The sequence below is a fragment of the Rana temporaria genome, unplaced genomic scaffold, assembly GCF_905171775.1.
Source record: "Rana temporaria unplaced genomic scaffold, aRanTem1.1, whole genome shotgun sequence".
In the NCBI taxonomy this organism is placed as follows: Eukaryota; Metazoa; Chordata; class Amphibia; order Anura; family Ranidae; genus Rana; species Rana temporaria.
The window spans coordinates 12,514-31,037 of NW_024404551.1; the positions used below are offsets into that span (position 1 = coordinate 12,514).

The 18,524-nt window shown below is 52.2% G+C and overlaps 70 non-coding genes across 70 annotated transcripts; all 70 read left to right on the forward strand.

Annotated features, from left to right (window-relative positions):
• Positions 1 to 63: 63 nt before the first annotated feature.
• On the forward strand, positions 64 to 182 carry LOC120922303. The gene has a single exon (XR_005745208.1). It is a non-coding gene; the product is annotated as a 5S ribosomal RNA (ribosomal RNA).
• A 90-nt stretch (positions 183 to 272) lies between these two features.
• LOC120922305 lies at positions 273 to 391 on the forward strand. Its single transcript, XR_005745210.1, has one exon. It is a non-coding gene; the product is annotated as a 5S ribosomal RNA (ribosomal RNA).
• Positions 392 to 481: 90 nt separating this feature from the next.
• LOC120922306 lies at positions 482 to 600 on the forward strand. The gene has a single exon (XR_005745212.1). It is a non-coding gene; the product is annotated as a 5S ribosomal RNA (ribosomal RNA).
• Positions 601 to 690: 90 nt separating this feature from the next.
• On the forward strand, positions 691 to 809 carry LOC120922307. Its single transcript, XR_005745213.1, has one exon. It is a non-coding gene; the product is annotated as a 5S ribosomal RNA (ribosomal RNA).
• A 90-nt stretch (positions 810 to 899) lies between these two features.
• Positions 900 to 1,018, forward strand: LOC120922308. The gene has a single exon (XR_005745214.1). It is a non-coding gene; the product is annotated as a 5S ribosomal RNA (ribosomal RNA).
• A 90-nt stretch (positions 1,019 to 1,108) lies between these two features.
• Positions 1,109 to 1,227, forward strand: LOC120922309. The gene has a single exon (XR_005745215.1). It is a non-coding gene; the product is annotated as a 5S ribosomal RNA (ribosomal RNA).
• Positions 1,228 to 1,317: 90 nt separating this feature from the next.
• Positions 1,318 to 1,436, forward strand: LOC120922311. Its single transcript, XR_005745217.1, has one exon. It is a non-coding gene; the product is annotated as a 5S ribosomal RNA (ribosomal RNA).
• Positions 1,437 to 1,526: 90 nt separating this feature from the next.
• On the forward strand, positions 1,527 to 1,645 carry LOC120922313. The gene has a single exon (XR_005745218.1). It is a non-coding gene; the product is annotated as a 5S ribosomal RNA (ribosomal RNA).
• Positions 1,646 to 1,735: 90 nt separating this feature from the next.
• LOC120922314 lies at positions 1,736 to 1,854 on the forward strand. The gene has a single exon (XR_005745219.1). It is a non-coding gene; the product is annotated as a 5S ribosomal RNA (ribosomal RNA).
• A 90-nt stretch (positions 1,855 to 1,944) lies between these two features.
• Positions 1,945 to 2,063, forward strand: LOC120922315. Its single transcript, XR_005745220.1, has one exon. It is a non-coding gene; the product is annotated as a 5S ribosomal RNA (ribosomal RNA).
• Positions 2,064 to 2,153: 90 nt separating this feature from the next.
• On the forward strand, positions 2,154 to 2,272 carry LOC120922316. Its single transcript, XR_005745221.1, has one exon. It is a non-coding gene; the product is annotated as a 5S ribosomal RNA (ribosomal RNA).
• Positions 2,273 to 2,362: 90 nt separating this feature from the next.
• Positions 2,363 to 2,481, forward strand: LOC120922317. Its single transcript, XR_005745222.1, has one exon. It is a non-coding gene; the product is annotated as a 5S ribosomal RNA (ribosomal RNA).
• A 90-nt stretch (positions 2,482 to 2,571) lies between these two features.
• On the forward strand, positions 2,572 to 2,690 carry LOC120922318. Its single transcript, XR_005745223.1, has one exon. It is a non-coding gene; the product is annotated as a 5S ribosomal RNA (ribosomal RNA).
• Positions 2,691 to 2,780: 90 nt separating this feature from the next.
• LOC120922319 lies at positions 2,781 to 2,899 on the forward strand. Its single transcript, XR_005745224.1, has one exon. It is a non-coding gene; the product is annotated as a 5S ribosomal RNA (ribosomal RNA).
• Positions 2,900 to 2,989: 90 nt separating this feature from the next.
• Positions 2,990 to 3,108, forward strand: LOC120922320. Its single transcript, XR_005745225.1, has one exon. It is a non-coding gene; the product is annotated as a 5S ribosomal RNA (ribosomal RNA).
• A 90-nt stretch (positions 3,109 to 3,198) lies between these two features.
• Positions 3,199 to 3,317, forward strand: LOC120922321. The gene has a single exon (XR_005745226.1). It is a non-coding gene; the product is annotated as a 5S ribosomal RNA (ribosomal RNA).
• Positions 3,318 to 3,407: 90 nt separating this feature from the next.
• LOC120922323 lies at positions 3,408 to 3,526 on the forward strand. The gene has a single exon (XR_005745228.1). It is a non-coding gene; the product is annotated as a 5S ribosomal RNA (ribosomal RNA).
• Positions 3,527 to 3,616: 90 nt separating this feature from the next.
• Positions 3,617 to 3,735, forward strand: LOC120922324. Its single transcript, XR_005745229.1, has one exon. It is a non-coding gene; the product is annotated as a 5S ribosomal RNA (ribosomal RNA).
• A 90-nt stretch (positions 3,736 to 3,825) lies between these two features.
• LOC120922325 lies at positions 3,826 to 3,944 on the forward strand. The gene has a single exon (XR_005745230.1). It is a non-coding gene; the product is annotated as a 5S ribosomal RNA (ribosomal RNA).
• Positions 3,945 to 4,034: 90 nt separating this feature from the next.
• Positions 4,035 to 4,153, forward strand: LOC120922326. Its single transcript, XR_005745231.1, has one exon. It is a non-coding gene; the product is annotated as a 5S ribosomal RNA (ribosomal RNA).
• A 90-nt stretch (positions 4,154 to 4,243) lies between these two features.
• Positions 4,244 to 4,362, forward strand: LOC120922327. The gene has a single exon (XR_005745232.1). It is a non-coding gene; the product is annotated as a 5S ribosomal RNA (ribosomal RNA).
• Positions 4,363 to 4,452: 90 nt separating this feature from the next.
• On the forward strand, positions 4,453 to 4,571 carry LOC120922328. The gene has a single exon (XR_005745233.1). It is a non-coding gene; the product is annotated as a 5S ribosomal RNA (ribosomal RNA).
• A 90-nt stretch (positions 4,572 to 4,661) lies between these two features.
• LOC120922329 lies at positions 4,662 to 4,780 on the forward strand. The gene has a single exon (XR_005745234.1). It is a non-coding gene; the product is annotated as a 5S ribosomal RNA (ribosomal RNA).
• Positions 4,781 to 4,870: 90 nt separating this feature from the next.
• Positions 4,871 to 4,989, forward strand: LOC120922330. Its single transcript, XR_005745235.1, has one exon. It is a non-coding gene; the product is annotated as a 5S ribosomal RNA (ribosomal RNA).
• Positions 4,990 to 5,079: 90 nt separating this feature from the next.
• Positions 5,080 to 5,198, forward strand: LOC120922331. Its single transcript, XR_005745236.1, has one exon. It is a non-coding gene; the product is annotated as a 5S ribosomal RNA (ribosomal RNA).
• Positions 5,199 to 5,288: 90 nt separating this feature from the next.
• Positions 5,289 to 5,407, forward strand: LOC120922332. The gene has a single exon (XR_005745237.1). It is a non-coding gene; the product is annotated as a 5S ribosomal RNA (ribosomal RNA).
• Positions 5,408 to 5,497: 90 nt separating this feature from the next.
• On the forward strand, positions 5,498 to 5,616 carry LOC120922334. The gene has a single exon (XR_005745239.1). It is a non-coding gene; the product is annotated as a 5S ribosomal RNA (ribosomal RNA).
• Positions 5,617 to 5,706: 90 nt separating this feature from the next.
• LOC120922335 lies at positions 5,707 to 5,825 on the forward strand. Its single transcript, XR_005745240.1, has one exon. It is a non-coding gene; the product is annotated as a 5S ribosomal RNA (ribosomal RNA).
• Positions 5,826 to 5,915: 90 nt separating this feature from the next.
• Positions 5,916 to 6,034, forward strand: LOC120922447. Its single transcript, XR_005745347.1, has one exon. It is a non-coding gene; the product is annotated as a 5S ribosomal RNA (ribosomal RNA).
• A 95-nt stretch (positions 6,035 to 6,129) lies between these two features.
• LOC120922436 lies at positions 6,130 to 6,248 on the forward strand. Its single transcript, XR_005745337.1, has one exon. It is a non-coding gene; the product is annotated as a 5S ribosomal RNA (ribosomal RNA).
• Positions 6,249 to 9,797: 3,549 nt separating this feature from the next.
• LOC120922454 lies at positions 9,798 to 9,916 on the forward strand. Its single transcript, XR_005745354.1, has one exon. It is a non-coding gene; the product is annotated as a 5S ribosomal RNA (ribosomal RNA).
• Positions 9,917 to 10,018: 102 nt separating this feature from the next.
• LOC120922433 lies at positions 10,019 to 10,137 on the forward strand. Its single transcript, XR_005745334.1, has one exon. It is a non-coding gene; the product is annotated as a 5S ribosomal RNA (ribosomal RNA).
• A 101-nt stretch (positions 10,138 to 10,238) lies between these two features.
• LOC120922420 lies at positions 10,239 to 10,357 on the forward strand. The gene has a single exon (XR_005745321.1). It is a non-coding gene; the product is annotated as a 5S ribosomal RNA (ribosomal RNA).
• Positions 10,358 to 10,457: 100 nt separating this feature from the next.
• On the forward strand, positions 10,458 to 10,576 carry LOC120922471. The gene has a single exon (XR_005745367.1). It is a non-coding gene; the product is annotated as a 5S ribosomal RNA (ribosomal RNA).
• A 101-nt stretch (positions 10,577 to 10,677) lies between these two features.
• Positions 10,678 to 10,796, forward strand: LOC120922483. Its single transcript, XR_005745378.1, has one exon. It is a non-coding gene; the product is annotated as a 5S ribosomal RNA (ribosomal RNA).
• A 100-nt stretch (positions 10,797 to 10,896) lies between these two features.
• On the forward strand, positions 10,897 to 11,015 carry LOC120922194. The gene has a single exon (XR_005745102.1). It is a non-coding gene; the product is annotated as a 5S ribosomal RNA (ribosomal RNA).
• A 98-nt stretch (positions 11,016 to 11,113) lies between these two features.
• On the forward strand, positions 11,114 to 11,232 carry LOC120922206. The gene has a single exon (XR_005745113.1). It is a non-coding gene; the product is annotated as a 5S ribosomal RNA (ribosomal RNA).
• Positions 11,233 to 11,331: 99 nt separating this feature from the next.
• LOC120922218 lies at positions 11,332 to 11,450 on the forward strand. Its single transcript, XR_005745124.1, has one exon. It is a non-coding gene; the product is annotated as a 5S ribosomal RNA (ribosomal RNA).
• A 100-nt stretch (positions 11,451 to 11,550) lies between these two features.
• LOC120922229 lies at positions 11,551 to 11,669 on the forward strand. Its single transcript, XR_005745135.1, has one exon. It is a non-coding gene; the product is annotated as a 5S ribosomal RNA (ribosomal RNA).
• A 100-nt stretch (positions 11,670 to 11,769) lies between these two features.
• On the forward strand, positions 11,770 to 11,888 carry LOC120922240. Its single transcript, XR_005745146.1, has one exon. It is a non-coding gene; the product is annotated as a 5S ribosomal RNA (ribosomal RNA).
• A 100-nt stretch (positions 11,889 to 11,988) lies between these two features.
• Positions 11,989 to 12,107, forward strand: LOC120922251. Its single transcript, XR_005745157.1, has one exon. It is a non-coding gene; the product is annotated as a 5S ribosomal RNA (ribosomal RNA).
• A 100-nt stretch (positions 12,108 to 12,207) lies between these two features.
• Positions 12,208 to 12,326, forward strand: LOC120922188. The gene has a single exon (XR_005745096.1). It is a non-coding gene; the product is annotated as a 5S ribosomal RNA (ribosomal RNA).
• A 100-nt stretch (positions 12,327 to 12,426) lies between these two features.
• On the forward strand, positions 12,427 to 12,545 carry LOC120922263. Its single transcript, XR_005745168.1, has one exon. It is a non-coding gene; the product is annotated as a 5S ribosomal RNA (ribosomal RNA).
• A 100-nt stretch (positions 12,546 to 12,645) lies between these two features.
• LOC120922274 lies at positions 12,646 to 12,764 on the forward strand. Its single transcript, XR_005745179.1, has one exon. It is a non-coding gene; the product is annotated as a 5S ribosomal RNA (ribosomal RNA).
• Positions 12,765 to 12,864: 100 nt separating this feature from the next.
• LOC120922286 lies at positions 12,865 to 12,983 on the forward strand. The gene has a single exon (XR_005745190.1). It is a non-coding gene; the product is annotated as a 5S ribosomal RNA (ribosomal RNA).
• A 100-nt stretch (positions 12,984 to 13,083) lies between these two features.
• Positions 13,084 to 13,202, forward strand: LOC120922297. Its single transcript, XR_005745203.1, has one exon. It is a non-coding gene; the product is annotated as a 5S ribosomal RNA (ribosomal RNA).
• Positions 13,203 to 13,302: 100 nt separating this feature from the next.
• Positions 13,303 to 13,421, forward strand: LOC120922310. The gene has a single exon (XR_005745216.1). It is a non-coding gene; the product is annotated as a 5S ribosomal RNA (ribosomal RNA).
• Positions 13,422 to 13,521: 100 nt separating this feature from the next.
• Positions 13,522 to 13,640, forward strand: LOC120922322. The gene has a single exon (XR_005745227.1). It is a non-coding gene; the product is annotated as a 5S ribosomal RNA (ribosomal RNA).
• Positions 13,641 to 13,739: 99 nt separating this feature from the next.
• Positions 13,740 to 13,858, forward strand: LOC120922333. The gene has a single exon (XR_005745238.1). It is a non-coding gene; the product is annotated as a 5S ribosomal RNA (ribosomal RNA).
• Positions 13,859 to 13,957: 99 nt separating this feature from the next.
• On the forward strand, positions 13,958 to 14,076 carry LOC120922344. The gene has a single exon (XR_005745249.1). It is a non-coding gene; the product is annotated as a 5S ribosomal RNA (ribosomal RNA).
• A 100-nt stretch (positions 14,077 to 14,176) lies between these two features.
• On the forward strand, positions 14,177 to 14,295 carry LOC120922355. The gene has a single exon (XR_005745260.1). It is a non-coding gene; the product is annotated as a 5S ribosomal RNA (ribosomal RNA).
• A 100-nt stretch (positions 14,296 to 14,395) lies between these two features.
• Positions 14,396 to 14,514, forward strand: LOC120922366. The gene has a single exon (XR_005745271.1). It is a non-coding gene; the product is annotated as a 5S ribosomal RNA (ribosomal RNA).
• A 100-nt stretch (positions 14,515 to 14,614) lies between these two features.
• LOC120922378 lies at positions 14,615 to 14,733 on the forward strand. Its single transcript, XR_005745282.1, has one exon. It is a non-coding gene; the product is annotated as a 5S ribosomal RNA (ribosomal RNA).
• A 100-nt stretch (positions 14,734 to 14,833) lies between these two features.
• LOC120922390 lies at positions 14,834 to 14,952 on the forward strand. Its single transcript, XR_005745293.1, has one exon. It is a non-coding gene; the product is annotated as a 5S ribosomal RNA (ribosomal RNA).
• A 100-nt stretch (positions 14,953 to 15,052) lies between these two features.
• On the forward strand, positions 15,053 to 15,171 carry LOC120922402. The gene has a single exon (XR_005745304.1). It is a non-coding gene; the product is annotated as a 5S ribosomal RNA (ribosomal RNA).
• A 101-nt stretch (positions 15,172 to 15,272) lies between these two features.
• On the forward strand, positions 15,273 to 15,391 carry LOC120922413. The gene has a single exon (XR_005745315.1). It is a non-coding gene; the product is annotated as a 5S ribosomal RNA (ribosomal RNA).
• Positions 15,392 to 15,491: 100 nt separating this feature from the next.
• Positions 15,492 to 15,610, forward strand: LOC120922336. Its single transcript, XR_005745241.1, has one exon. It is a non-coding gene; the product is annotated as a 5S ribosomal RNA (ribosomal RNA).
• Positions 15,611 to 15,711: 101 nt separating this feature from the next.
• Positions 15,712 to 15,830, forward strand: LOC120922426. The gene has a single exon (XR_005745327.1). It is a non-coding gene; the product is annotated as a 5S ribosomal RNA (ribosomal RNA).
• A 101-nt stretch (positions 15,831 to 15,931) lies between these two features.
• Positions 15,932 to 16,050, forward strand: LOC120922437. Its single transcript, XR_005745338.1, has one exon. It is a non-coding gene; the product is annotated as a 5S ribosomal RNA (ribosomal RNA).
• Positions 16,051 to 16,150: 100 nt separating this feature from the next.
• LOC120922449 lies at positions 16,151 to 16,269 on the forward strand. Its single transcript, XR_005745349.1, has one exon. It is a non-coding gene; the product is annotated as a 5S ribosomal RNA (ribosomal RNA).
• A 100-nt stretch (positions 16,270 to 16,369) lies between these two features.
• Positions 16,370 to 16,488, forward strand: LOC120922460. The gene has a single exon (XR_005745360.1). It is a non-coding gene; the product is annotated as a 5S ribosomal RNA (ribosomal RNA).
• Positions 16,489 to 16,588: 100 nt separating this feature from the next.
• On the forward strand, positions 16,589 to 16,707 carry LOC120922465. Its single transcript, XR_005745361.1, has one exon. It is a non-coding gene; the product is annotated as a 5S ribosomal RNA (ribosomal RNA).
• A 100-nt stretch (positions 16,708 to 16,807) lies between these two features.
• LOC120922435 lies at positions 16,808 to 16,926 on the forward strand. Its single transcript, XR_005745336.1, has one exon. It is a non-coding gene; the product is annotated as a 5S ribosomal RNA (ribosomal RNA).
• A 100-nt stretch (positions 16,927 to 17,026) lies between these two features.
• On the forward strand, positions 17,027 to 17,145 carry LOC120922466. Its single transcript, XR_005745362.1, has one exon. It is a non-coding gene; the product is annotated as a 5S ribosomal RNA (ribosomal RNA).
• A 100-nt stretch (positions 17,146 to 17,245) lies between these two features.
• LOC120922467 lies at positions 17,246 to 17,364 on the forward strand. The gene has a single exon (XR_005745363.1). It is a non-coding gene; the product is annotated as a 5S ribosomal RNA (ribosomal RNA).
• Positions 17,365 to 17,464: 100 nt separating this feature from the next.
• LOC120922468 lies at positions 17,465 to 17,583 on the forward strand. Its single transcript, XR_005745364.1, has one exon. It is a non-coding gene; the product is annotated as a 5S ribosomal RNA (ribosomal RNA).
• Positions 17,584 to 17,683: 100 nt separating this feature from the next.
• On the forward strand, positions 17,684 to 17,802 carry LOC120922469. Its single transcript, XR_005745365.1, has one exon. It is a non-coding gene; the product is annotated as a 5S ribosomal RNA (ribosomal RNA).
• Positions 17,803 to 17,902: 100 nt separating this feature from the next.
• Positions 17,903 to 18,021, forward strand: LOC120922470. The gene has a single exon (XR_005745366.1). It is a non-coding gene; the product is annotated as a 5S ribosomal RNA (ribosomal RNA).
• A 100-nt stretch (positions 18,022 to 18,121) lies between these two features.
• On the forward strand, positions 18,122 to 18,240 carry LOC120922472. The gene has a single exon (XR_005745368.1). It is a non-coding gene; the product is annotated as a 5S ribosomal RNA (ribosomal RNA).
• Positions 18,241 to 18,340: 100 nt separating this feature from the next.
• Positions 18,341 to 18,459, forward strand: LOC120922473. The gene has a single exon (XR_005745369.1). It is a non-coding gene; the product is annotated as a 5S ribosomal RNA (ribosomal RNA).
• Positions 18,460 to 18,524: the final 65 nt, after the last annotated feature.

Sequence of the window (18,524 nt, forward strand, 5' to 3'; positions counted from 1 at the left end):
CTTTTTTCCCCCAGTCTTTCTTCCATGCTATCTTCAAGAGAGTTAAGGACAGCCATGGTTATCGCCTACGGCCACATCACCTTGAAAGCGCCCGATCTCGTCTGATCTCGGAGGCTAAGCAGGGTCGGGCCTGGTTAGTACCTGGATGGGAGACCGCCTGGGAATACCAGGTGCTGTAGGCTTTTTTGTTTTGGTGGAGTCTTGAATCTCTTTTTTCCCCCAGTCTTTCTTCCATGCTATCTTCAAGAGAGTTAAGGACAGCCATGGTTATCGCCTACGGCCACATCACCTTGAAAGCGCCCGATCTCGTCTGATCTCGGAGGCTAAGCAGGGTCGGGCCTGGTTAGTACCTGGATGGGAGACCGCCTGGGAATACCAGGTGCTGTAGGCTTTTTTGTTTTGGTGGAGTCTTGAATCTCTTTTTTCCCCCAGTCTTTCTTCCATGCTATCTTCAAGAGAGTTAAGGACAGCCATGGTTATCGCCTACGGCCACATCACCTTGAAAGCGCCCGATCTCGTCTGATCTCGGAGGCTAAGCAGGGTCGGGCCTGGTTAGTACCTGGATGGGAGACCGCCTGGGAATACCAGGTGCTGTAGGCTTTTTTGTTTTGGTGGAGTCTTGAATCTCTTTTTTCCCCCAGTCTTTCTTCCATGCTATCTTCAAGAGAGTTAAGGACAGCCATGGTTATCGCCTACGGCCACATCACCTTGAAAGCGCCCGATCTCGTCTGATCTCGGAGGCTAAGCAGGGTCGGGCCTGGTTAGTACCTGGATGGGAGACCGCCTGGGAATACCAGGTGCTGTAGGCTTTTTTGTTTTGGTGGAGTCTTGAATCTCTTTTTTCCCCCAGTCTTTCTTCCATGCTATCTTCAAGAGAGTTAAGGACAGCCATGGTTATCGCCTACGGCCACATCACCTTGAAAGCGCCCGATCTCGTCTGATCTCGGAGGCTAAGCAGGGTCGGGCCTGGTTAGTACCTGGATGGGAGACCGCCTGGGAATACCAGGTGCTGTAGGCTTTTTTGTTTTGGTGGAGTCTTGAATCTCTTTTTTCCCCCAGTCTTTCTTCCATGCTATCTTCAAGAGAGTTAAGGACAGCCATGGTTATCGCCTACGGCCACATCACCTTGAAAGCGCCCGATCTCGTCTGATCTCGGAGGCTAAGCAGGGTCGGGCCTGGTTAGTACCTGGATGGGAGACCGCCTGGGAATACCAGGTGCTGTAGGCTTTTTTGTTTTGGTGGAGTCTTGAATCTCTTTTTTCCCCCAGTCTTTCTTCCATGCTATCTTCAAGAGAGTTAAGGACAGCCATGGTTATCGCCTACGGCCACATCACCTTGAAAGCGCCCGATCTCGTCTGATCTCGGAGGCTAAGCAGGGTCGGGCCTGGTTAGTACCTGGATGGGAGACCGCCTGGGAATACCAGGTGCTGTAGGCTTTTTTGTTTTGGTGGAGTCTTGAATCTCTTTTTTCCCCCAGTCTTTCTTCCATGCTATCTTCAAGAGAGTTAAGGACAGCCATGGTTATCGCCTACGGCCACATCACCTTGAAAGCGCCCGATCTCGTCTGATCTCGGAGGCTAAGCAGGGTCGGGCCTGGTTAGTACCTGGATGGGAGACCGCCTGGGAATACCAGGTGCTGTAGGCTTTTTTGTTTTGGTGGAGTCTTGAATCTCTTTTTTCCCCCAGTCTTTCTTCCATGCTATCTTCAAGAGAGTTAAGGACAGCCATGGTTATCGCCTACGGCCACATCACCTTGAAAGCGCCCGATCTCGTCTGATCTCGGAGGCTAAGCAGGGTCGGGCCTGGTTAGTACCTGGATGGGAGACCGCCTGGGAATACCAGGTGCTGTAGGCTTTTTTGTTTTGGTGGAGTCTTGAATCTCTTTTTTCCCCCAGTCTTTCTTCCATGCTATCTTCAAGAGAGTTAAGGACAGCCATGGTTATCGCCTACGGCCACATCACCTTGAAAGCGCCCGATCTCGTCTGATCTCGGAGGCTAAGCAGGGTCGGGCCTGGTTAGTACCTGGATGGGAGACCGCCTGGGAATACCAGGTGCTGTAGGCTTTTTTGTTTTGGTGGAGTCTTGAATCTCTTTTTTCCCCCAGTCTTTCTTCCATGCTATCTTCAAGAGAGTTAAGGACAGCCATGGTTATCGCCTACGGCCACATCACCTTGAAAGCGCCCGATCTCGTCTGATCTCGGAGGCTAAGCAGGGTCGGGCCTGGTTAGTACCTGGATGGGAGACCGCCTGGGAATACCAGGTGCTGTAGGCTTTTTTGTTTTGGTGGAGTCTTGAATCTCTTTTTTCCCCCAGTCTTTCTTCCATGCTATCTTCAAGAGAGTTAAGGACAGCCATGGTTATCGCCTACGGCCACATCACCTTGAAAGCGCCCGATCTCGTCTGATCTCGGAGGCTAAGCAGGGTCGGGCCTGGTTAGTACCTGGATGGGAGACCGCCTGGGAATACCAGGTGCTGTAGGCTTTTTTGTTTTGGTGGAGTCTTGAATCTCTTTTTTCCCCCAGTCTTTCTTCCATGCTATCTTCAAGAGAGTTAAGGACAGCCATGGTTATCGCCTACGGCCACATCACCTTGAAAGCGCCCGATCTCGTCTGATCTCGGAGGCTAAGCAGGGTCGGGCCTGGTTAGTACCTGGATGGGAGACCGCCTGGGAATACCAGGTGCTGTAGGCTTTTTTGTTTTGGTGGAGTCTTGAATCTCTTTTTTCCCCCAGTCTTTCTTCCATGCTATCTTCAAGAGAGTTAAGGACAGCCATGGTTATCGCCTACGGCCACATCACCTTGAAAGCGCCCGATCTCGTCTGATCTCGGAGGCTAAGCAGGGTCGGGCCTGGTTAGTACCTGGATGGGAGACCGCCTGGGAATACCAGGTGCTGTAGGCTTTTTTGTTTTGGTGGAGTCTTGAATCTCTTTTTTCCCCCAGTCTTTCTTCCATGCTATCTTCAAGAGAGTTAAGGACAGCCATGGTTATCGCCTACGGCCACATCACCTTGAAAGCGCCCGATCTCGTCTGATCTCGGAGGCTAAGCAGGGTCGGGCCTGGTTAGTACCTGGATGGGAGACCGCCTGGGAATACCAGGTGCTGTAGGCTTTTTTGTTTTGGTGGAGTCTTGAATCTCTTTTTTCCCCCAGTCTTTCTTCCATGCTATCTTCAAGAGAGTTAAGGACAGCCATGGTTATCGCCTACGGCCACATCACCTTGAAAGCGCCCGATCTCGTCTGATCTCGGAGGCTAAGCAGGGTCGGGCCTGGTTAGTACCTGGATGGGAGACCGCCTGGGAATACCAGGTGCTGTAGGCTTTTTTGTTTTGGTGGAGTCTTGAATCTCTTTTTTCCCCCAGTCTTTCTTCCATGCTATCTTCAAGAGAGTTAAGGACAGCCATGGTTATCGCCTACGGCCACATCACCTTGAAAGCGCCCGATCTCGTCTGATCTCGGAGGCTAAGCAGGGTCGGGCCTGGTTAGTACCTGGATGGGAGACCGCCTGGGAATACCAGGTGCTGTAGGCTTTTTTGTTTTGGTGGAGTCTTGAATCTCTTTTTTCCCCCAGTCTTTCTTCCATGCTATCTTCAAGAGAGTTAAGGACAGCCATGGTTATCGCCTACGGCCACATCACCTTGAAAGCGCCCGATCTCGTCTGATCTCGGAGGCTAAGCAGGGTCGGGCCTGGTTAGTACCTGGATGGGAGACCGCCTGGGAATACCAGGTGCTGTAGGCTTTTTTGTTTTGGTGGAGTCTTGAATCTCTTTTTTCCCCCAGTCTTTCTTCCATGCTATCTTCAAGAGAGTTAAGGACAGCCATGGTTATCGCCTACGGCCACATCACCTTGAAAGCGCCCGATCTCGTCTGATCTCGGAGGCTAAGCAGGGTCGGGCCTGGTTAGTACCTGGATGGGAGACCGCCTGGGAATACCAGGTGCTGTAGGCTTTTTTGTTTTGGTGGAGTCTTGAATCTCTTTTTTCCCCCAGTCTTTCTTCCATGCTATCTTCAAGAGAGTTAAGGACAGCCATGGTTATCGCCTACGGCCACATCACCTTGAAAGCGCCCGATCTCGTCTGATCTCGGAGGCTAAGCAGGGTCGGGCCTGGTTAGTACCTGGATGGGAGACCGCCTGGGAATACCAGGTGCTGTAGGCTTTTTTGTTTTGGTGGAGTCTTGAATCTCTTTTTTCCCCCAGTCTTTCTTCCATGCTATCTTCAAGAGAGTTAAGGACAGCCATGGTTATCGCCTACGGCCACATCACCTTGAAAGCGCCCGATCTCGTCTGATCTCGGAGGCTAAGCAGGGTCGGGCCTGGTTAGTACCTGGATGGGAGACCGCCTGGGAATACCAGGTGCTGTAGGCTTTTTTGTTTTGGTGGAGTCTTGAATCTCTTTTTTCCCCCAGTCTTTCTTCCATGCTATCTTCAAGAGAGTTAAGGACAGCCATGGTTATCGCCTACGGCCACATCACCTTGAAAGCGCCCGATCTCGTCTGATCTCGGAGGCTAAGCAGGGTCGGGCCTGGTTAGTACCTGGATGGGAGACCGCCTGGGAATACCAGGTGCTGTAGGCTTTTTTGTTTTGGTGGAGTCTTGAATCTCTTTTTTCCCCCAGTCTTTCTTCCATGCTATCTTCAAGAGAGTTAAGGACAGCCATGGTTATCGCCTACGGCCACATCACCTTGAAAGCGCCCGATCTCGTCTGATCTCGGAGGCTAAGCAGGGTCGGGCCTGGTTAGTACCTGGATGGGAGACCGCCTGGGAATACCAGGTGCTGTAGGCTTTTTTGTTTTGGTGGAGTCTTGAATCTCTTTTTTCCCCCAGTCTTTCTTCCATGCTATCTTCAAGAGAGTTAAGGACAGCCATGGTTATCGCCTACGGCCACATCACCTTGAAAGCGCCCGATCTCGTCTGATCTCGGAGGCTAAGCAGGGTCGGGCCTGGTTAGTACCTGGATGGGAGACCGCCTGGGAATACCAGGTGCTGTAGGCTTTTTTGTTTTGGTGGAGTCTTGAATCTCTTTTTTCCCCCAGTCTTTCTTCCATGCTATCTTCAAGAGAGTTAAGGACAGCCATGGTTATCGCCTACGGCCACATCACCTTGAAAGCGCCCGATCTCGTCTGATCTCGGAGGCTAAGCAGGGTCGGGCCTGGTTAGTACCTGGATGGGAGACCGCCTGGGAATACCAGGTGCTGTAGGCTTTTTTGTTTTGGTGGAGTCTTGAATCTCTTTTTTCCCCCAGTCTTTCTTCCATGCTATCTTCAAGAGAGTTAAGGACAGCCATGGTTATCGCCTACGGCCACATCACCTTGAAAGCGCCCGATCTCGTCTGATCTCGGAGGCTAAGCAGGGTCGGGCCTGGTTAGTACCTGGATGGGAGACCGCCTGGGAATACCAGGTGCTGTAGGCTTTTTTGTTTTGGTGGAGTCTTGAATCTCTTTTTTCCCCCAGTCTTTCTTCCATGCTATCTTCAAGAGAGTTAAGGACAGCCATGGTTATCGCCTACGGCCACATCACCTTGAAAGCGCCCGATCTCGTCTGATCTCGGAGGCTAAGCAGGGTCGGGCCTGGTTAGTACCTGGATGGGAGACCGCCTGGGAATACCAGGTGCTGTAGGCTTTTTTGTTTTGGTGGAGTCTTGAATCTCTTTTTTCCCCCAGTCTTTCTTCCATGCTATCTTCAAGAGAGTTAAGGACAGCCATGGTTATCGCCTACGGCCACATCACCTTGAAAGCGCCCGATCTCGTCTGATCTCGGAGGCTAAGCAGGGTCGGGCCTGGTTAGTACCTGGATGGGAGACCGCCTGGGAATACCAGGTGCTGTAGGCTTTTTTGTTTTGGTGGAGTCTTGAATCTCTTTTTTCCCCCAGTCTTTCTTCCATGCTATCTTCAAGAGAGTTAAGGACAGCCATGGTTATCGCCTACGGCCACATCACCTTGAAAGCGCCCGATCTCGTCTGATCTCGGAGGCTAAGCAGGGTCGGGCCTGGTTAGTACCTGGATGGGAGACCGCCTGGGAATACCAGGTGCTGTAAGCTTTTTTTTTGGGTTGTGGGGGAGTCCTTGAATCTTTTTTTTCCCGAGACTTTCTTCCATGCTATCTTCAAGAGAGTTAAGGACAGCCATGGTTATCGCCTACGGCCATATCACCCTGAAAGCGCCCAATCTCGTCTGATCTCGGAGGCTAAGCAGGGTCGGGCCTGGTTAGTACCTGGATGGGAGACCGCCTGGGAATACCAGGTGCTGTAGGCTTATTTTTTTTTAGTTGGTGTGGTGGAGTCCTTGAATCTTTTTTTCCCCGAGTCTTTCTTCCATGCTATCTTCAAGAGAGTTAAGGACAGCCAGGGCCGGCGCAACCACCCTCCGGCGCCCGGTGTCCCGCTCCAGGGCTCGAGTTGCGGGAACGGCGTCTGTAGAGGAGAAGGGAGGGAGAAAAAGTTTCACTGACACCGCACTGCCCCGCCCCCTCCCCCGGCGAGCTGTTGCAGAAGAACAATAACATCATTAGCATGTGACAAACCCAAGTCTCTGCTGCCTGACCAGTAACTCCCCCCAGCAGGAGATCGTGGCCAGCACTAGCTAAACTTCTCTTCCTTCTCTGCTGAAGGGAGCATGCTGGCTGCTTGTAATTTTTTTTTGTGATGGACGCTGATGAGCTGACCAGCCAATCTGCAGGCACTTGATAGGGCTAGGTGCATGCAGATTGGCTGGTCAGCTCATCAGCGTCCATCACAAAAATTTTTTACAAGCAGCCAGCATGCTCCCTTCAGCAGGAGAGAAGAGAAGAGAAGTTTAGCTAGTGCTGGCCACGGTCGGGTTTGTCACATGCTAATGATGTTATTGATGTTAGGAAGCAGCATGGATGGAGGGTAAGTCACAGAAATTGTGTGTGTTACTGTGCCCCCCCCCCCCCCCCTGCAGACTTTAATTAATCTCCTGTTTAAAGGGAAACCTGGCTGAGGTTGACAGGCTGGCATTGTGAAGATGGATGAGGATGACTGGGTGGATATGAGAGTTACATTGTGGAGATCCTCTTCACAGTGTAACTCTCATCCCCACAGAGTCATCCTCATCCATCTTCACAATGCAACACAATCATCTTCATCCCCACCCAGCACCATCCATCCCTCTCTAACGCATCCCCTGCACCATCTATCCCTTTCCACAACACATCCCCACCCAGCACCTAGCACCATCCATCCCTCTCTAACGCATCCCCTGCACCATCTATCCCTTTCCACAACACATCCCCACCCAGCACCTAGCACCATCCATCCCTCTCCACAACGCATCACCACAACGCATCACCACCCACGCCAAGCACCATCCATCCCACTCCACAATGCATCCCCACCCACCCCACTCCACAACACATCCCCACCCAGCACCTAGCACCATCCATCCCTCTCCACAACGCATCACCACAACGCATCACCACCCACGCCAAGCACCATCCATCCCACTCCACAATGCATCCCCACCCACCCCTCTCCACAATGCATCCCCACCCACGCCTAGCACCATCCACCCTCTCCACAACACATGGCTGTGGAGGAGGCGGGTACAGAGAGAGGTGGCTGTGGAGGAGGCGGGTACCACCCACCCCTCTCCACAACGCATCACCACAACGCATCACCACCCACGCCAAGCACCATCCATCCCACTCCACAATGCATCCCCACCCACCCCTCTCCACAACGCATCCCCACCCACGCCTAGCACCATCCACCCTCTCCACAACACATGGCTGTGGAGGAGGCGGGTACAGAGAGAGGTGGCTGTGGAGGAGGCGGGTACCACCCACCCCTCTCCACAACGCATCACCACAACGCAGCACCATCCATCCCACTCCACAACGCATCCCCACCCACCCCTCTCCACAACGCATCCCCACCCACGCCTAGCACCATCCACCCTCTCCACAACACATGGCTGTGGAGGAGGCGGGTACAGAGAGAGGTGGCTGTGGAGGAGGCGGGTACCACCCACTCCTCTCCAACGCATCACCACCCACGCCAAGCACCATCCATCCCACTTCACAATGCATCCCCACCCACCCCTCTCCACAACGCATCCCCACCCACCCCTCTCCACAACGCATCCCCACCCACCCCTCTCCACAACGCATCCCCACCCACGCCTAGCACCATCCACCCTCTCCACAACACATGGCTGTGGAGGAGGCGGGTACAGAGAGAGGTGGCTGTGGAGGAGGCGGGTACCACCCACTCCTCTCCAACGCATCACCACAACGCATCACCACCCACGCCAAGCACCATCCATCCCACTTCACAATGCATCCCCACCCACCCCTCTCCACAACGCATCCCCACCCACCCCTCTCCACAACGCATCCCCACCCACGCCTAGCACCATCCACCCTCTCCACAACACATGGCTGTGGAGGAGGCGGGTACAGAGAGAGGTGGCTGTGGAGGAGGGGGGTACAGAGAGGTGGCTGTGGAGGAGGGGGGGTACAGAGAGGTGGCTGTGGAGGAGGGCGGGTACAGAGAGGTGGCTGTGGAGGAGGGGGGGTACAGAGAGGTGGCTGTAGAGGAGGGGGGTACAGAGAGGTGGCTGTAGAGGAGGGGGGTACAGAGAGGTGGCTGTAGAGGAGGGGGTACAGAGAGGTGGCGGTAGAGGAGGGGGCACAGAGAAGTAGCTTTATAGCCCTCTCTGTACCCCCCCTCCTCCACAACCACCTCTCTGTACCCCCCTCCTCCACAACCACCTCTCTGTACCCCCCTCCTTAAAATGACTAAGATTGTATTTTTTTTTCTTTTTTAATAATTATGAGGTGGCACTGGTGGGCAGTAATGAGGTGGCACTGATGGACACTAATGGGCTGAACTGGTAGGCAGTGATGAGGTTGCACTGACAGGCTGAACTGGTGGACACTAATGAGGTGGCACTGTTGGACACTGATAGGCTGCACTTTACCTCTCCACCCTAAACAATAACCTCCTCCCCAACCTAGATTTTCTGAGATAATGAAAAAAAAATAAAAAATATCGGCCATCGGCCGCCCCAATTTTGAAATATCGGCATCGGTATCGGCCAGAGAAAAACCCATATCGGTCTACCTCTAGTCTGCACTGTAGGGGTGTCTGCATTGTAGGGGTGTCTGTACTGTGGGGGTCTGCACTGTAGGGGTGTCTGTACTGTGGGAGTCTGCACTATAGGGGGTCTGTACTGTAGGGGTGTCTGTACTGTGGGGGTCTGCACTATAGGGGTGGGGGTCTGCACTGTAGGGGTGTCTGTACTGTGTCTTGTTGGGGTCTGCACTGTAAGGGTTTCTGTACTGTGGGGGGCTGCACTATAGGGGTGTCTGTACTGTGGGGTATGGGGGTCTGCACTGTAGGGGTGTCTGTACTGTGGGGGTCTGCACTATAGGGGTGGGGGTCTGCACTGTAGGGGTGTCTGTACTGTGTCGGGTGGGGGTCTGCACTGTAAGGGTGTCTGTACTGTGGGGGTCTGCACTATAGGGGTGTCTGTACTGTGGGGGTCTGCACTGTTGGGGGTGTCTGTGTAATGGGGTCCAGTGGTGTAGGGTGCTGTGTAATGTAAAGGGGTCCAGTATGTTTTACATTTAGTAGTATGGTGTATATTATACTAAGAATTTCTGGTGTGGCGTGGTTACAAAAGCACAAATTAGTGTGTTTTTTTTATATAAAAAAATTATTGAAAGAAACATTTTTGCAAGGGAGGTGGGTGGCCGTTGGGGGGGGGGGGCGCCAAAATGGAGCTTCGCTTGTGTAGGCAGAAATCCTTGCACCGGCCCTGAGGACAGCCATGGTTATCGCCTACGGCCACATCACCCTGAAAGCGCCCAATCTCGTCTGATCTTGGAGGCTAAGCAGGGTCGGGCCTGGTCAGTACCTGGATGGGAAACCGTCTGGGAATACCAGGTGCTGTAGGCTTTTTTTTTTTTTAGTTGGTGTGGTGGAGTCCTTGAATCTTTTTTTCCCCCGAGTCTTTCTTCCATGCTATCTTCAAGAGAGTTAAGGACAGCCATGGTTATCGCCTACGGCCACATCACCCTGAAAGCGCCCGATCTCGTCTGATCTCGGAGGCTAAGCAGGGTCGGGCCTGGTTAGTACCTGGATGGGAGACCGCCTGGGAATACCAGGTGTTGTAGGCTTTTTTTTTTTAGTTGGTGTGGTGGAGTCCTTGAATCTTTTTTTTTCCCCGAGTCTTTCTTCCATGCTATCTTCAAGAGAGTTAAGGACAGCCATGGTTATCGCCTACGGCCACATCACCCTGAAAGCGCCCGATCTCGTCTGATCTCGGAGGCTAAGCAGGGTCGGGCCTGGTTAGTACCTGGATGGGAGACCGCCTGGGAATACCAGGTGCTGTAGGCTTTTTTTTTTTAGTTGGTGTGGTGGAGTCCTTGAATCTTTTTTTTCCCCGAGTCTTTCTTCCATGCTATCTTCAAGAGAGTTAAGGACAGCCATGGTTATCGCCTACGGCCACATCACCCTGAAAGCGCCCGATCTCGTCTGATCTCGGAGGCTAAGCAGGGTCGGGCCTGGTTAGTACCTGGATGGGAGACCGCCTGGGAATACCAGGTGCTGTAGGCTTTTTCTTTTTAGTTGGTGTGGTGGAGTCCTTGAATCTTTTTTTTCCCCCGAGTCTTTCTTCCATGCTATCTTCAAGAGAGTTAAGGACAGCCATGGTTATCGCCTACGGCCACATCACCCTGAAAGCGCCCGATCTCGTCTGATCTCGGAGGCTAAGCAGGGTCGGGCCTGGTTAGTACCTGGATGGGAGACCGCCTGGGAATACCAGGTGCTGTAGGCTTTTTTTTTTTAGTTGGTGTGGTGGAGTCCTTGAATCTTTTTTTTCCCCGAGTCTTTCTTCCATGCTATCTTCAAGAGAGTTAAGGACAGCCATGGTTATCGCCTACGGCCACATCACCCTGAAAGCGCCCGATCTCGTCTGATCTCGGAGGCTAAGCAGGGTCGGGCCTGGTTAGTACCTGGATGGGAGACCGCCTGGGAATACCAGGTGCTGTAGGCTTTTTTTTTTAGTTGGTGTGGTGGAGTCCTTGAATCTTTTTTTCCCCGAGTCTTTCTTCCATGCTATCTTCAAGAGAGTTAAGGACAGCCATGGTTATCGCCTACGGCCACATCACCCTGAAAGCGCCCGATCTCGTCTGATCTCGGAGGCTAAGCAGGGTCGGGCCTGGTTAGTACCTGGATGGGAGACCGCCTGGGAATACCAGGTGCTGTAGGCTTTTTTTTTTAGTTGGTGTGGTGGAGTCCTTGAATCTTTTTTTTCCCCAAGTCTTTCTTCCATGCTATCTTCAAGAGAGTTAAGGACAGCCATGGTTATCGCCTACGGCCACATCACCCTGAAAGCGCCCGATCTCGTCTGATCTCGGAGGCTAAGCAGGGTCGGGCCTGGTTAGTACCTGGATGGGAGACCGCCTGGGAATACCAGGTGCTGTAGGCTTTTTTTTTTTAGTTGGTGTGGTGGAGTCCTTGAATCTTTTTTTTCCCCGAGTCTTTCTTCCATGCTATCTTCAAGAGAGTTAAGGACAGCCATGGTTATCGCCTACGGCCACATCACCCTGAAAGCGCCCGATCTCGTCTGATCTCGGAGGCTAAGCAGGGTCGGGCCTGGTTAGTACCTGGATGGGAGACCGCCTGGGAATACCAGGTGCTGTAGGCTTTTTTTTTTTAGTTGGTGTGGTGGAGTCCTTGAATCTTTTTTTTCCCCGAGTCTTTCTTCCATGCTATCTTCAAGAGAGTTAAGGACAGCCATGGTTATCGCCTACGGCCACATCACCCTGAAAGCGCCCGATCTCGTCTGATCTCGGAGGCTAAGCAGGGTCGGGCCTGGTTAGTACCTGGATGGGAGACCGCCTGGGAATACCAGGTGCTGTAGGCTTTTTTTTTTTAGTTGGTGTGGTGGAGTCCTTGAATCTTTTTTTTCCCCGAGTCTTTCTTCCATGCTATCTTCAAGAGAGTTAAGGACAGCCATGGTTATCGCCTACGGCCACATCACCCTGAAAGCGCCCGATCTCGTCTGATCTCGGAGGCTAAGCAGGGTCGGGCCTGGTTAGTACCTGGATGGGAGACCGCCTGGGAATACCAGGTGCTGTAGGCTTTTTTTTTTTAGTTGGTGTGGTGGAGTCCTTGAATCTTTTTTTCCCCCGAGTCTTTCTTCCATGCTATCTTCAAGAGAGTTAAGGACAGCCATGGTTATCGCCTACGGCCACATCACCCTGAAAGCGCCCGATCTCGTCTGATCTCGGAGGCTAAGCAGGGTCGGGCCTGGTTAGTACCTGGATGGGAGACCACCTGGGAATACCAGGTGCTGTAGGCTTTTTTTTTTTAGTTGGTGTGGTGGAGTCCTTGAATCTTTTTTTCCCCCGAGTCTTTCTTCCATGCTATCTTCAAGAGAGTTAAGGACAGCCATGGTTATCGCCTACGGCCACATCACCCTGAAAGCGCCCGATCTCGTCTGATCTCGGAGGCTAAGCAGGGTCGGGCCTGGTTAGTACCTGGATGGGAGACCGCCTGGGAATACCAGGTGCTGTAGGCTTTTTTTTTTAGTTGGTGTGGTGGAGTCCTTGAATCTTTTTTTTCCCCCGAGTCTTTCTTCCATGCTATCTTCAAGAGAGTTAAGGACAGCCATGGTTATCGCCTACGGCCACATCACCCTGAAAGCGCCCGATCTCGTCTGATCTCGGAGGCTAAGCAGGGTCGGGCCTGGTTAGTACCTGGATGGGAGACCGCCTGGGAATACCAGGTGCTGTAGGCTTTTTTTTTTTAGTTGGTGTGGTGGAGTCCTTGAATCTTTTTTTCCCCCGAGTCTTTCTTCCATGCTATCTTCAAGAGAGTTAAGGACAGCCATGGTTATCGCCTACGGCCACATCACCCTGAAAGCGCCCGATCTCGTCTGATCTCGGAGGCTAAGCAGGGTCGGGCCTGGTTAGTACCTGGATGGGAGACCGCCTGGGAATACCAGGTGCTGTAGGCTTTTTCTTTTTAGTTGGTGTGGTGGAGTCCTTGAATCTTTTTTTTCCCCGAGTCTTTCTTCCATGCTATCTTCAAGAGAGTTAAGGACAGCCATGGTTATCGCCTACGGCCACATCACCCTGAAAGCGCCCGATCTCGTCTGATCTCGGAGGCTAAGCAGGGTCGGGCCTGGTTAGTACCTGGATGGGAGACCGCCTGGGAATACCAGGTGCTGTAGGCTTTTTTTTTTTAGTTGGTGTGGTGGAGTCCTTGAATCTTTTTTTTCCCCGAGTCTTTCTTCCATGCTATCTTCAAGAGAGTTAAGGACAGCCATGGTTATCGCCTACGGCCACATCACCCTGAAAGCGCCCGATCTCGTCTGATCTCGGAGGCTAAGCAGGGTCGGGCCTGGTTAGTACCTGGATGGGAGACCGCCTGGGAATACCAGGTGCTGTAGGCTTTTTTTTTTTAGTTGGTGTGGTGGAGTCCTTGAATCTTTTTTTTCCCCGAGTCTTTCTTCCATGCTATCTTCAAGAGAGTTAAGGACAGCCATGGTTATCGCCTACGGCCACATCACCCTGAAAGCGCCCGATCTCGTCTGATCTCGGAGGCTAAGCAGGGTCGGGCCTGGTTAGTACCTGGATGGGAGACCGCCTGGGAATACCAGGTGCTGTAGGCTTTTTTTTTTAGTTGGTGTGGTGGAGTCCTTGAATCTTTTTTTTCCCCGAGTCTTTCTTCCATGCTATCTTCAAGAGAGTTAAGGACAGCCATGGTTATCGCCTACGGCCACATCACCCTGAAAGCGCCCGATCTCGTCTGATCTCGGAGGCTAAGCAGGGTCGGGCCTGGTTAGTACCTGGATGGGAGACCGCCTGGGAATACCAGGTGCTGTAGGCTTTTTTTTTTAGTTGGTGTGGTGGAGTCCTTGAATCTTTTTTTTCCCCGAGTCTTTCTTCCATGCTATCTTCAAGAGAGTTAAGGACAGCCATGGTTATCGCCTACGGCCACATCACCCTGAAAGCGCCCGATCTCGTCTGATCTCGGAGGCTAAGCAGGGTCGGGCCTGGTTAGTACCTGGATGGGAGACCGCCTGGGAATACCAGGTGCTGTAGGCTTTTTTTTTTTAGTTGGTGTGGTGGAGTCCTTGAATCTTTTTTTCCCCCGAGTCTTTCTTCCATGCTATCTTCAAGAGAGTTAAGGACAGCCATGGTTATCGCCTACGGCCACATCACCCTGAAAGCGCCCGATCTCGTCTGATCTCGGAGGCTAAGCAGGGTCGGGCCTGGTTAGTACCTGGATGGGAGACCGCCTGGGAATACCAGGTGCTGTAGGCTTTTTTTTTTTAGTTGGTGTGGTGGAGTCCTTGAATCTTTTTTTTCCCCGAGTCTTTCTTCCATGCTATCTTCAAGAGAGTTAAGGACAGCCATGGTTATCGCCTACGGCCACATCACCCTGAAAGCGCCCGATCTCGTCTGATCTCGGAGGCTAAGCAGGGTCGGGCCTGGTTAGTACCTGGATGGGAGACCGCCTGGGAATACCAGGTGCTGTAGGCTTTTTTTTTTTAGTTGGTGTGGTGGAGTCCTTGAATCTTTTTTTTCCCCGAGTCTTTCTTCCATGCTATCTTCAAGAGAGTTAAGGACAGCCATGGTTATCGCCTACGGCCACATCACCCTGAAAGCGCCCGATCTCGTCTGATCTCGGAGGCTAAGCAGGGTCGGGCCTGGTTAGTACCTGGATGGGAGACCGCCTGGGAATACCAGGTGCTGTAGGCTTTTTTTTTTTAGTTGGTGTGGTGGAGTCCTTGAATCTTTTTTTTCCCCGAGTCTTTCTTCCATGCTATCTTCAAGAGAGTTAAGGACAGCCATGGTTATCGCCTACGGCCACATCACCCTGAAAGCGCCCGATCTCGTCTGATCTCGGAGGCTAAGCAGGGTCGGGCCTGGTTAGTACCTGGATGGGAGACCGCCTGGGAATACCAGGTGCTGTAGGCTTTTTTTTTTTAGTTGGTGTGGTGGAGTCCTTGAATCTTTTTTTTCCCCCAGTCTTTCTTCCATGCTATCTTCAAGAGAGTTAAGGACAGCCATGGTTATCGCCTACGGCCACATCACCCTGAAAGCGCCCGATCTCGTCTGATCTCGGAGGCTAAGCAGGGTCGGGCCTGGTTAGTACCTGGATGGGAGACCGCCTGGGAATACCAGGTGCTGTAGGCTTTTTTTTTTTAGTTGGTGTGGTGGAGTCCTTGAATCTTTTTTTTCCCCCGAGTCTTTCTTCCATGCTATCTTCAAGAGAGTTAAGGACAGCCATGGTTATCGCCTACGGCCACATCACCCTGAAAGCGCCCGATCTCGTCTGATCTCGGAGGCTAAGCAGGGTCGGGCCTGGTTAGTACCTGGATGGGAGACCGCCTGGGAATACCAGGTGCTGTAGGCTTTTTTTTTTTAGTTGGTGTGGTGGAGTCCTTGAATCTTTTTTTCCCCCGAGTCTTTCTTCCATGCTATCTTCAAGAGAGTTAAGGACAGCCATGGTTATCGCCTACGGCCACATCACCTTGAAAGCGCCCGATCTCGTCTGATCTCGGAGGCTAAGCAGGGTCGGGCCTGGTTAGTACCTGGATGGGAGACCGCCTGGGAATACCAGGTGCTGTAGGCTTTTTTTTTTTAGTTGGTGTGGTGGAGTCCTTGAATCTTTTTTTTCCCCCGAGTCTTTCTTCCATGCTATCTTCAAGAGAGTTAAGGACAGCCATGGTTATCGCCTACGGCCACATCACCCTGAAAGCGCCCGATCTCGTCTGATCTCGGAGGCTAAGCAGGGTCGGGCCTGGTTAGTACCTGGATGGGAGACCGCCTGGGAATACCAGGTGCTGTAGGCTTTTTTTTTTTAGTTGGTGTGGTGGAGTCCTTGAATCTTTTTTTTCCCCCGAGTCTTTCTTCCATGCTATCTTCAAGAGAGTTAAGGACAGCCATGGTTATCGCCTACGGCCACATCACCCTGAAAGCGCCCGATCTCGTCTGATCTCGGAGGCTAAGCAGGGTCGGGCCTGGTTAGTACCTGGATGGGAGACCGCCTGGGAATACCAGGTGCTGTAGGCTTTTTTTTTTAGTTGGTGTGGTGGAGTCCTTGAATCTTTTTTTTCCCCCGAGTCTTTCTTCCATGCTATCTTCAAGAGAGTTAAGGACAGCCATGGTTATCGCCTACGGCCACATCACCCTGAAAGCGCCCGATCTCGTCTGATCTCGGAGGCTAAGCAGGGTCGGGCCTGGTTAGTACCTGGATGGGAGACCGCCTGGGAATACCAGGTGCTGTAGGCTTTTTTTTTTTAGTTGGTGTGGTGGAGTCCTTGAATCTTTTTTTTCCCCGAGTCTTTCTTCCATGCTATCTTCAAGAGAGTTAAGGACAGCCATGGTTATCGCCTACGGCCACATCACCCTGAAAGCGCCCGATCTCGTCTGATCTCGGAGGCTAAGCAGGGTCGGGCCTGGTTAGTACCTGGATGGGAGACCGCCTGGGAATACCAGGTGCTGTAGGCTTTTTTTTTTTAGTTGGTGTGGTGGAGTCCTTGAATCTTTTTTTTCCCCGAGTCTTTCTTCCATGCTATCTTCAAGAGAGTTAAGGACAGCCATGGTTATCGCCTACGGCCACATCACCCTGAAAGCGCCCGATCTCGTCTGATCTCGGAGGCTAAGCAGGGTCGGGCCTGGTTAGTACCTGGATGGGAGACCGCCTGGGAATACCAGGTGCTGTAGGCTTTTTTTTTTTAGTTGGTGTGGTGGAGTCCTTGAATCTTTTTTTTCCCCGAGTCTTTCTTCCATGCTATCTTCAAGAGAGTTAAGGACAGCCATGGTTATCGCCTACGGCCACATCACCCTGAAAGCGCCCGATCTCGTCTGATCTCGGAGGCTAAGCAGGGTCGGGCCTGGTTAGTACCTGGATGGGAGACCGCCTGGGAATACCAGGTGCTGTAGTCTTTTTTTTTTTAGTTGGTGTGGTGGAGTCCTTGAATCTTTTTTTTCCCCGTGTCTTTCTTCCATGCTATCTTCAAGAGAGTTAAGGACAGCCATGGTTATCGCCTACGGCCACATCACCCTGAAAGCGCCCGATCTCGTCTGATCTCGGAGGCTAAGCAGGGTCGGGCCTGGTTAGTACCTGGATGGGAGACCGCCTGGGAATACCAGGTGCTGTAGGCTTTTTTTTTTTAGTTGGTGTGGTGGAGTCCTTGAATCTTTTTTTTCCCCGAGTCTTTCTTCCATGCTATCTTCAAGAGAGTTAAGGACAGCCATGGTTATCGCCTACGGCCACATCACCCTGAAAGCGCCCGATCTCGTCTGATCTCGGAGGCTAAGCAGGGTCGGGCCTGGTTAGTACCTGGATGGGAGACCGCCTGGGAATACCAGGTGCTGTAGGCTTTTTTTTTTTAGTTGGTGTGGTGGAGTTCTTGAATCTTTTTTTTCCCCGAGTCTTTCTTCCATGCTATCTTCAAGAGAGTTAAGGACAGCCATGGTTATCGCCTACGGCCACATCACCCTGAAAGCGCCCGATCTCGTCTGATCTCGGAGGCTAAGCAGGGTCGGGCCTGGTTAGTACCTGGATGGGAGACCGCCTGGGAATACCAGGTGCTGTAGGCTTTTTTTTTTTAGTTGGTGTGGTGGAGTCCTTGAATCTTTTTTTTCCCCGAGTCTTTCTTCCATGCTATCTTCAAGAGAGTTAAGGACAGCCATGGTTATCGCCTACGGCCACATCACCCTGAAAGCGCCCGATCTCGTCTGATCTCGGAGGCTAAGCAGGGTCGGGCCTGGTTAGTACCTGGATGGGAGACCGCCTGGGAATACCAGGTGCTGTAGGCTTTTTTTTTTTAGTTGGTGTGGTGGAGGCCTTGAATCTTTTTTTTCCCCGAGTCTTTCTTCCATGCTATCTTCAAGAGAGTTAAGGACAGCCATGGTTATCGCCTACGGCCACATCACCCTGAAAGCGCCCGATCTCGTCTGATCTCGGAGGCTAAGCAGGGTCGGGCCTGGTTAGTACCTGGATGGGAGACCGCCTGGGAATACCAGGTGCTGTAGGCTTTTTTTTTTTAGTTGGTGTGGTGGAGTCCTTGAATCTGTTTTTTCCCCGAGTCTTTCTTCCATGCTATCTTCAAGAGAGTTAAGGACAGCCATGGTTATCGCCTACGGCCACATCACCCTGAAAGCGCCCGATCTCGTCTGATCTCGGAGGCTAAGCAGGGTCGGGCCTGGTTAGTACCTGGATGGGAGACCGCCTGGGAATACCAGGTGCTGTAGGCTTTTTTTTTTTAGTTGGTGTGGTGGAGTCCTTGAATCTTTTTTTTCCCCGAGTCTTTCTTCCATGCTATCTTCAAGAGAGTTAAGGACAGCCATGGTTATCGCCTACGGCCACATCACCCTGAAAGCGCCCGATCTCGTCTGATCTCGGAGGCTAAGCAGGGTCGGGCCTGGTTAGTACCTGGATGGGAGACCGCCTGGGAATACCAGGTGCTGTAGGCTTTTTTTTTTTAGTTGGTGTGGTGGAGTCCTTGAATCTTTTTTTTCCCCGAGTCTTTCTTCCATGC